Source organism: Neomonachus schauinslandi, chromosome 1, assembly GCF_002201575.2.
Source record: "Neomonachus schauinslandi chromosome 1, ASM220157v2, whole genome shotgun sequence".
Taxonomy (NCBI): Eukaryota; Metazoa; Chordata; class Mammalia; order Carnivora; family Phocidae; genus Neomonachus; species Neomonachus schauinslandi.
Genome location: NC_058403.1, coordinates 72248145 through 72257610, shown reverse-complemented (window position 1 = coordinate 72257610; position 9466 = coordinate 72248145).

Below are 9466 nucleotides of genomic sequence, written 5' to 3'. Positions count from 1 at the left end.
TTGGTTTCGGCTCAGGTCGTGGCATCGAGCCCTGTGTTGGGTTCTGCTGCTCAGCACAGAGTGCTTGGGATTCTCTCCCTCTCCCTCTCCCCCTTGCCCCACCCCCACCCCCTGCTCACACACTCACGTGCTCTCTCTCTCTCAAAAAAAAAAAAAAGAAAAGAAAGGAAAAGAAGTCTGCCTCCACCCCAGACCTACTGAATCAGAAATTCTGGAGTGGAGGCCAACAACCTGTGTTTTAACAAGCCCTCCAGAGGATTCTGATGCTCACTCAGGTTTGAGAACCACTGGGATAAAGTTGAGAAAAAAACTTAGCAACCAAGCTGGAGACTCAGTGGTATTAATGACATGTATTCTTTATCAAAGCCCTCCTCTGGGAAGAGGGGAGGAAAAGAGGGAAAGGAAGGGAGGGAAGGAGAAGAAGCTAACCTGTACTGAGAACATACTCAAGGTGGGCAATGTCCTTGATGCCTTCACCTGTCTCTTCTCACTTAATCTGAACAAACCCCATTTTCACAGACTTGTCCAAAGGTATTCAACTGATGAATGATACAGCTCAAATTCAAATTCTGGTCTGATTCCAAGCCAGTGGACTTCCAACTGCTACACCTAAAAGGGAAGAGTCCTGGTAAACTTAGAAGGACTCGATTTATAAAAGTGTGATTAAAAAGTAAAACTCATGTTCCTTTACTGGGCATTCAGAGCCCTCTGCCGTTTTGCTCTGATCTATCTTCCAGCCTTACCTTCACTACAGCTCCTGCCCCCCGCACTTCCATACCCTTATCCTGGCTCAGAGCCACCCCGGACACCTCCCCATTTCTTGGGCTTGCCATGCAGCTTCAAAGCCTCGACTCAACTCCTGCCCTCTGTAATGCCCTCCGTTCCTTTTTCTGCCTGTTGAACTTTATTCTTTGTAAATGATTAAACAACTAAAACTGACCCTCTATGCGTTCATGGTATAGTGCATGAAACCAACTTGGCACTCAATAATTGTGTAATAAATGAATGCAAGAATGCCTCCTTTGAATTCTTTTCCTACCAAGAGGCACCTCCAAGTTTTTCTCTCTAACCCAACAGCATTTTGCTTGCATTTCTGATTTCTCAATCTGTCCTGTGATAAGATGATATGTACGCCTCTGTCTCCCAAGCAATGTGTGAACTCCCAAAGCCAAGGTGTGGTCTCACTCATCTCTTTTATCTTCCATAGCACCCAGTGCAGGGCCTTACACTTAGTAAGTGCTCAAAAACCACACATATAGCATGGAACCACATAACCTAAAATGTACATCTGTACATTTCAAAGAACTTCAAACAACTGTATTTCTCAATTAGCTGATGAATCCTACCACTTTTAATGCACAAAAGCCTATTTCATACTAATGCTGTTGATGAAGGAGCAAACCTTTCCCTTGAATCAGTCCAGTGGATTTTACCTTGCCCAGTGCTTAGCTAATCCAATTCTGAGAATACAGCGTCACTGCTGGATGTTGAAATGGAGCCATTTTGGGAAGCTGAGCCGAAAACCTCCCAGTAGGAGTTATTTACGCACCTGCTGGATTGCCTATAATAAATGATACTGGCCAACTCACAGTGCGATCCCCTAGCCCTCTGTACCCTGGCCATTCCCTCTCTGCCTGCATTTACTGGATGACTTCCAAGAATGTTAGGAAATTAAATATATTTTGCAGCCTCCAGAAAGTATCAAGGGACAACTTTAAAAGTGATACTGAGCTGTAGATAATTGCATTTATTTTTTAAAAGTCTTTAAAAGAACACCTTTTTACAATAAATTTTGAGTGTTGGGGGAATGGATAGTGAGGCTTAGAAGGAGGGATCAGAGAGAAAATATGAAAGTAGTTGGTAAAATCTGGTACTTTTCAGAAAATAGCACAGGTTCAAAGAAACCTTATAAACATAAATACCAAAAAAGGCAGAAAAATATATTCCATTACTCTGTCACTCTTGTTTGTCTCCTTAGGCATTCTCCAGCATTTTCTGGACATTCATTCCAAATAACTATCCAACAAGGGACTTACTGAATACCTTCCATACCATGGGCCCAGCCTATGAGATGCGAAAAGAGAAAGGACACCAAAAGAATGACTGCCATTTCTTACACTTTTTTTAGCTTTTAAGAACTTAAAAATGCTTTCAAGTACTTGATCTCATTCAATCCAATCTCACTGTACAGATGAGTAACCTGAGAGCATACGAGCAGAAGCATAGGAGCAGGACCATATGGTTATAGGTAAACTGAGTCAGGGCCCACGCACACGTCTTCTGACTCTAAGTCCTGTGCTCTTCCATCTCTACCTTTCTGCCACAAAGACAAGGACTGTTTTTAACAAGTTTACAACATACAATATATACTCCCACAATATGATAAACTTTAAAAGATGTCTTTTACGGAGTCCTGGGTAAAAAAGCATCGGAGTTAAATGTTAAACTTCTTCTACACAAGGTCCCCAATGAAATGACCCAGAGAAGAATAAAAAAGAAAAGGCTTTAGGGAAAGGGAGGACAAGAACAGGACAATATGGTTTCTGCATGGTAGAAAGTGTGGTGCCATCCCATCCAACCCTGCCATCCCATCCCACCCTGCAGGTGGGACCAGGTGACAGGAAGACACTGAGGGGCATCTCACAATTCCACCTCCTGAGAAATAGCAGTGCTTACAGGAAGTAAATGAGACTATGAGATCCCCACCAAACTTGACTGGCCCCTTTGCAATTGTGAATTTTTAAGGGTCAGAGGCAGCAATGATAAGGGTGCTGGCTCAGAGGAAGCAAAATTTACAAGAGCATAAAAGACACTTAAAAAGCCAGAGCTAATTAAAATTTTCATTAAAACCAATAAAGAAGGGGTGCCTGGGTGGCTCAGTCGTTTAAGTGTCTGCCTTGGGCTCAGGTCATGATTCCAGGGTTCTGGGATTAAGCCCCTCGTTGGACTCCCAGCTCAGCGGGGAGCCTGCTTCTCCCTCTCCTCCCCGCTCGTGCTCTCTCTCACTATCTCTGTCATTATCTCAGTCTCTCTCAAATAAATAAATAAAATCTTTTAAAAAATAAAAAATAAAAATTTTAATTTTAAAAAGTGATAAAGAATAGAATGGGCACTGCAAAAAGTCAAAATCAGTGGTACAGTAAAGAAATTTGAAAAACTGCCATGGAATGAGGAGGAAGAAGACGAGGTGATTGAAATAATGGGAGAAAAATTGTTGTAAAGAACATATAATACAGAAATCATAGATCAGAGATGTTGGTGGGGAAAAAGAGAGAGAGAGAGAACAGAATAAATAAAACAAAGAAAATAAACAAAAACATAAAAGAAGAAAACTTTCCTGAGCTCATATATCCATAAGGATCCATCAGTCTCCTGTGACAGAAACGCAACACCAAACTTAAAAGAGTCTGGGAAATATAATTTCTATTCCAAGCAGCCATGTGCCCACATGAAAATCAAGAATTATGTTAGTAAGAAGGAAAATATGGATTGGGGGAACCACTACCAACCTCTGCCATAACTGAATAAAACATGCATATTTGCAGATCAAAAGATCTCACTGAGTATCCAGCAAAATTACCTCAAAGACTTCTACTACAAGATATATTCAAGTTCAAGAAAAATAGAAGAATTTCACAATTATCCAGGCAGGGGAAAAAAAAAAAAAGCAGCCTAGCCTCAGTCCTATAACAAACATCAGATGACAATAGTGACACACCTATAGTTTTGAGTGTAAAAGTTGCCAATCAAGAATTCTAAGCTCATCCACATTGTCATTCATGTCTAAAGGAAATGCAGGAAAATTTTCAGCTACTCAAAGACTCCTAAAAAGTACATCCCTCACATCCTTTCTGAAAAAAGTACTTAAATTATACTCCCACCAATTGAGAAATGAATCAAAATAAGAAAGGAGAAGTTTTGATGAAATGGACCCCCCAAGGTGAGCACTCAAAGCAACTAAATATACCATCTAAGTAATTTTTAAAGGATCATTGTAAATGAGTTTTTAAATACAAACAGTAATTATTGAAAAAGAAAATAATGTTAAAAAATAACACCAGGCATACAGTCTTCAAAATTCAATGAATATACACATAAAAGTTTTGTGCCTTTTATTGTTTGCAAATTTCACCTCAAAGTGGGGGAAACTGCAAGTAATTATTAAACTCTGGTTAATGACATTTGTGCTGAAGTATTTAGGGCAAAGCACTCTGACCTCTTCAATTCACTTCAAAATGCATTTTTTTAAAAAAGATGGGTTGAATGGTAGATACATGATAAAGCAAGCAAAGTAGTATGGCAATGGTGGAAATGAGATGCTGGGTATAGGAGTGTTCACTGTAGAATTCTTCCAACTTTTCTGTAGTTTGAAAAATTTTATAAAACAATACGTTGGAAGAAAAAAGTAATACCTGGGTCTAAAATCCCAGATTAAATAAATAAAATAGGGAACTGAGTGAACTAGCGTAGAAGGGGGAAATAACAGGGCATTTGTTTCTTAACCTTACATAGGAGACAGTTGATAGGTAGCATTTTTTTAAATCAGTAATTAGAAAATTATAGGTTCCTATACCTGTGTTTTAAATTATCAAGGCAATTCGAATATAATTTAAAAATAGGACCTGTACATTCCATATCACTAGCAGGGGAAAAAAGAAAAAGAAAAAACAAACAGCATAGCAAAAAAACAAACAAACAAACAAATTTAAGCAAAGAGCACAAAGTAGTTTAAAAAACAGAAAGCGTAAGCAACTTGACTAAAGTAAAAACTAACATAGTAACCATGACAATAAATATAAATGGCTTAAACTCCTATATTTGAAAAATGAAACCTACCAATATGCTATCCCAAGACAGCACCTAGAACAAAGAAAGGGAAGTATCAGAATAAGGAAAGATAAGCTAGCAAATATATCACACATGTAAACGCACAGTCTATAAAGAAATCAGGATCACAATGTTTTCCATCCAAGTAGAATTTAAATGAAAAGCTTAAGTGAAATTTAGGTAAATCCTGACAAAGTGAGCAGCTCATAAAGAAATAAAATTGTCATGAACCTTTATATGTCACATAATATACAATAAAAAAAAATAAAACAAGAATTCTTAGACATTCTGAGGAAAACTGATAGAAATGTAATAGTAACAGGAAGCTTTAAGACCACGTCTTTGATAGCTCAGAGAGGTAATATGCACACAATAATATAACAGTAAGTTAGGAAGCACCCCAGGTGTGTTTCGGTCAGTGTAGAGCTGATCAGGACAATAACTCTGTTCATTGTAGAAGCTGTATTTTTCTTAATGAAAGCATACCACATGCAAGCTTCTTTGGCATCACATATGTGCACTGACATTTGGTATATGTTGTCTACAAACCCCATCTGCACATGTGCTGCCAACAAACCATTCTCTACATGGGAGATCTAGCAAGACTCAGGAGCTATAAAGTCTAGAGAGGTTTCCAGTGTTGATTTAGAGGAAGAAGCAATGGGATGGGTTATAAGAACTGGAAAAGATTTCTTGTAACTGTTAAACTCAGATATTTCAAAGCGGCGGGTCCTAGTAAAAGATCAGATGATAGAACGAGGAGGTTCAGGGTCTCCCAAGCCAGTTTTGGTTCCCTAGGGCTAGATCCTGCTTTCACAAACAGAAATGAGAGAGTTGGGAAGACGAGTGAGGTGAAGGAAAAGTTGATAGATGGACATGAGGACATTATGAATTTGCAGTAATGAAAAGATAGCCCACTGGAGATGCTCTGGAGGCTGTTGGAAATTTTAGAACAGGATCTGGGTTGGAAATGTGGACTGGAGAGTGACCATCACCAAAGTCAGTTAAGACCACACGATTCAAGTTACTGGCAGAGAGGATTTAGGATTAGCAAAACCCACGAAAGCCAGATGATGGGGACATGGAGAGCCAGGCAGAGAACTCTGTGCATGAATCGTAGGCAATGTAGAGCCGACAAAGGTTTTGGATCAGGAAAGTGGTTCTAATTATTAGGAAATTTCCATTTTGAAGCCCAACTCTGCCTCCCTACATATCTGTCAGCAGCTGGTGCTTCTTCTGCCCTATGGGGTAACATAGAAATCATCTGTTGCCTCTTCCACATGTCAATAGAGGGAAAAGCAGAAACAGCATAAAGCCTTCATGCATTAACAGGGCTAGAAGGAGAAGACACAACGCACTCTGAGAAAACCACATTAATCATCAACCCAGGAAACTGGAACACTCTACAAAACCATTGCTATAAATTCAATATTTACATAAAAATCTGGACATTCAAGTTCTTTTTACCACAGGGAAGGAAAACATGTAAAGCTGCCAGAAAGAGAAGCCCACTTGCTACCTAGACTCACCGAATTCATATTTGAGTGCAACATTCTCCTTTCACAGAGAAGAGAACAAAGTTGCCAAAAGACAATTGGCATTTTGATCAATAGCACGTCCACACAATTTACAATTCCCACTTGACCACTCCCATGTTGGGGTTGAAGAAACTGTAGCCCCAGGGGCACAATGACCTGCCGTATGTCACATAGCCAGTAAGCATCCAAACTACGCGTAAACCCAGTTTGCCCTGCCACTCAACCACACACACCAACCCAAGCAAGCCAGACAGGCAGAGAGGAAAAAAAGAAAAAAATGGCTGCATTGTGCCCGAAGAAGCAAACCCACGCAAACCTTAGCTGTTCTTCGGAAAGATGAACATCCCAGGTGATGGAGGCACTGCATACGCTCAGCTGGGTTTGGGGCGAAGTCACTGGGACCCTCTCTACAATTTCTAAAGAAGAAATCGCATCTGCCAGCTTCCCGCCCAGGGACCTTCTTACAAGTATGGTTTGGCTGGAGCCCAGCCAGACTTCCTGGGTCAGAATCTCAGGGTGGGGCCCTGGAACCTGAGTTCCTCAAAAACCTCCCCAGTGAATCTCACTTAAACCCAAGTAGGGGAGCCACTGGGGTTTACATTCTTGAGCGACAAACACGTGAAGAGTGAATCCAGATCTTGTCCCCAAGTCTGGGGGCAGACCGGACACAGATCATCCTCCTGCCTTCAGTGCCCAGGTCCTCCTGTGCCCTTCTGGCCCCCGCTCATTGCTCAGCTCAGCTCAGCCCAGAATGAGTCCTCCTGAAGGACATCCTTCTGCCATTTTAATTTCTAAAACCTGTCATAAAAGCAGCTCTTCTCTCCTAATGAGGTAATTGGTGCCATAATGCCATTAGGAAAGTGCCCCTGGCGTGAGGCTCAATTAAGAAAGGTGTATTAAATGATTTACATTTCTTTATTTAGCTGAAACACTAGTTCTAGACTTGCTAAGTAATATAATGTTAATGAGCCAGAGTATGGGGCTCATTTAATTCTATACTGTAGCTTTCTAATTGATGCGTTGTTCTTCCTCACCCCACTGTCCAATTTTTCTTCTCCTAATGCTGGAAACAGAGAGAGAGAAAAAAAAACCTATTCAAGGGTCAGGAGGCAAAAGGGAAAACCTACATAAAGACGGCTTCTTAGCGTGGCAGGCCGACCTTCCAGAGGGACAGGACTCTGTGTTAACTGTTGACCTTGCAGGTTTATTCTGGGCTTCAGCTAAACCCAGAGGCCAGAAGAGCGCCAATATGGAGGGCCTGGCTGCAGTGTTCCCAGCCCGAAAGATCTGCGGCTCTCCGGAGAATAGCCCACGGGGCCAACAGTAGCAACAGCAATTCCAGAGAGCTCACTGGAAATGCAGAAGCCCGTGCCCTACCCCACACTTATTAAATCAGAATCTGGATTTAACAAGACCCTCAAGTGCTCCTGACGCACTTTGAAATTTGAGAAGCACCGGTCTGGATCCTTCCAGAATAAATCAGAACTTCCCGGGCCTCCCTCAGAAAGATTTACCCACTAGAAGCCAGCCCATTCCTATCCTCATGGCAGCATTTCTCTTTTCTGAAATGTGACACCGTCTTCACAGGAGAAAAACCTCTTATTTATTTATTTATTTATTTATTTATTTATTTATTTATTTATTTTTAAGAAAAATTCCCCAAGTAACAGAAAAGACCAAGAAAGAGTTTCTGGACTTAAGAAGTTCTAAAGCCCGTATTTCATTTTACTCACATAACCACCAATCTCTCCTGCATCACACCCAAGGGCTGCCGCTCTGTCTCTGCCAAGCCACAGTTACATGAAAAGCCAGGAGAAAAGCTCTCTTTCTGACACAGGAGAGCCAGGAGACCAACCTTCTCAGCTCACGGAATCACGGCATGTGGGAGCTGGAAGGGGCCTCAGAAGGCCCTTCCCACGCCTTCGCCCCACAAAACAAGACACAGAGGCCCACAGGAGGCAAGTGATTTGTTCGAGCAACCTCTGCCCATGAGTGGCGGAGCCGGCTGGGACTGGGCCCAGATCCCTTTCCTCCAGCCCCGTTTCTGTCGTGCCGGGAGCCCCCGGGGTACTGTGCACGAGGACTAGCTCCGTGCCCATGTGCAAAAGCCATTTCACAAATTTGCACAACGTGAACCAATTCTTCTAAAGCAAACATAACACTGCACAGTTGTGAGCACCACTGGGGAGAGGGGCTCCCCAGAAACCGCTTGGCTGCTGGTCTCCAGATCATGGATCAGCCAGGACATTGTGCAGACCGTGAGCATCAACCCAAGCCATTCTCAAAAAACTTGAACTCCATATCAGAGCAGAAAAGGGAACCAACTCTTTCTTTTCACCATCTTTTCTTTTCCTTTTTTTCTTTTCTCACTCATTTTCCCCTGGCAACCACCAATCTGTGCTTTGTTTTCTATGAGTTCAGTTTTTTAAGATTCCACATATAAGTGAGATCATATGGTATTTATCTTTCTCTGACTTATCTCACTTTACTCTCTTTCCTTAACAGGCTGCTCCATTCCAATTTTTGTCCTGGAGCATTCTCTGCGTGAGAAGCCTGGTACCACCAGCTCAATGGAATATCTCCACAACTGACTGATGGCTTGCTTGTCCAAACTCACCATTTTTTTTCTTCAAATACACACAGTCTGACTTGGGGATGAAGACAGAATAACATAAATGTCCCTTAAAACCGGAAGTCTCAACCAACTGCCCCAAAATCTAGCAGACCCCAAGAAACTCAGATCCAAAATGACCAAGTAATGGCAGTGGAAACATCCACGTGAGAAAATCGGCCATGAGGAGGGGGCTTCATAAAATCCAGCCTCATAAACCTCAATTCCCCAAAGCCCCTTTCTCTGCTACCTGCAGCAGCCAAACCACCTCTCTTCCCGTGTCAATGTGTCCCTCCAAGGTGGCCATCACCTCCTGTCCCTCTAATGCCTAAAATGACAAACATCAGCCTCATGCTCCTGTCTACGAGAAAATGAGGTTTGTACACCCAGGGCTCCTGGAACGGACCTCCTGTTTCCTTCTTCCTTCCTTCCTTCCTTCCTTCCTTCCTTCCTTCCTTCCTTCCTTCCTTCCTTCCTTCCTTCCCCTTTC